At 41.0% G+C, this 1,735-nt stretch overlaps 1 pseudogene; it reads left to right on the forward strand.

Moving 5' to 3' along the window:
• Positions 1–1,201: 1,201 nt before the first annotated feature.
• On the forward strand, positions 1,202–1,319 carry LOC126099848 (5S ribosomal RNA; annotated as a pseudogene).
• The last annotated feature ends 416 nt before the right edge of the window (positions 1,320–1,735 follow it).

Here is a 1,735-nt window from a genome sequence, read left to right on the forward strand (position 1 = left end):
TGGGAACAGCGTGTAGAGTTACGCAGTTGTTCTCTATCAAAATCTTTCATTTGCTAACTATGCCTGTCAGTAGTTAGTGCCTCCAGTAGTCAGAATATTTTATTTAGCTGGCAGTATTGGCGCTCGCTGTATTGCAGTAGTTCGAGTAACTAAGATTTCTGTGAGGTAATTGATTCATGAAGGGCCATTCTTTTGTAGGGATTATTGAAAGTCACATTGCATTGCGCTAAAAATATAGTGTGTCCATTTAGTGATGATCAGAATAAGTAAAGAGAAAACTGTTTGAGTACGTTGAGTTTTGCTCAGCTGTTCGTAAATTAGTAACGTAGAAGTTTACCAGCACAGTCATTCATAATTTCTCTAAGGGGACGTTTCAAAATTTATGAAATTTGGTACAGCAAAAATTGTTTACATTTTTTGAAAGTTTACCTTACTAGAAAGCTCAGGCGACAGAGATTCCGGAAAATCTTCCACATTTCTCCAAACTTGCTGGATTAAGACTTTACTGAAATAACTAAGAATTAATTTACGTCATAAACAACATCTTCGAAACACACTGATTCGTCTTGATGTTAATACCAAGTTTCCACTGCTATTTTTACACTGTTAAATTTATTATGCAGCACTAAAAAGAGGCTAAGAGAGTAATCTTAACATTATAATCTTGTTGAGAACGCACCAAGTTTCACTCTCTAGCCAAATTAGATGGAGTAGTAACAACCGAATCTTTAAAAAAATCGTTCCCATAAGAAAGCATCGGTACAACAGTATTTCATTTATTTAAAAGAATCGTCAACATCTGTTCTGTTTTCAAAGGAAATGCTGTTTTTTGACGGACACCTGGGCAACAAAGTAATATTGCAGCAGATCCATGAAACTTAATCATAGCGACGAATACTATCAACCATGAGCTGTTTAAGGGAATGACAGTTTGTGCCGGACCGGGAATAGAATCTAACCGTCCACGACTCGTGCCCAGGCCCAGATTTCCATATATCGTGGTTCCTGCGTCACAAACTGTAGTCGTACCCACATTATGTAATTCCCGTAGAGGGAAGGACACTTTAATTGAAAGTCGCTGCCTGGTATCTGCGGATAAATACGATATTGCAATGCCTATGTTGTTAAGAATAACGATGCAATGTAGCTTTTCACATGCATGCATGTCCAATGGAATATTGCATCACTCTTCTTAACAACAGGCAACGGCCTTACCGCAGTGGATACGCCAGTTCCCGTCAGGTCACCGAAGTTAAGCGCTGTCGGACGTGGCCGGAACTTGGATGGGTGACCATCTGGGCCGCAATGCGTTGTTGCCATTTTTCGCGGTTCACTCAGCCTCGTGACGCCAATTGAGGAGCTACTCGACCGAATAGTAGCGGCTCCGGTCAAAGAAAACCATAATAACGACTGGGAGAGCGGTATGCTGACCGCACGCCCCTCCTATCCACATCCTCAACTGAGGATGACACGGCGGTCGGATGGTTCCGATGGGTCACTTGTGGCCTGAAGACGGAGTGCTTGTGCTCCTTAACAACACGGGCACTGCAATATTGTATTGTAGGAGATCTATTGACACTGTGAGTTTGTCAAAGACTGTAAACTTTTTAAGTGTATTCTATAGAGTGCAGATTTGTTTATATAGTGCCCGAATTAATGCGAAACACCGATTAAGGTTGCGTTACGTATACACTGAGTAGGTATTTAACCTAACAGTGAAGAAACGAAGCTTTTA

This window comes from Schistocerca cancellata, chromosome 1 (genome assembly GCF_023864275.1).
Source record: "Schistocerca cancellata isolate TAMUIC-IGC-003103 chromosome 1, iqSchCanc2.1, whole genome shotgun sequence".
Taxonomy (NCBI): domain Eukaryota; kingdom Metazoa; phylum Arthropoda; class Insecta; order Orthoptera; family Acrididae; genus Schistocerca; species Schistocerca cancellata.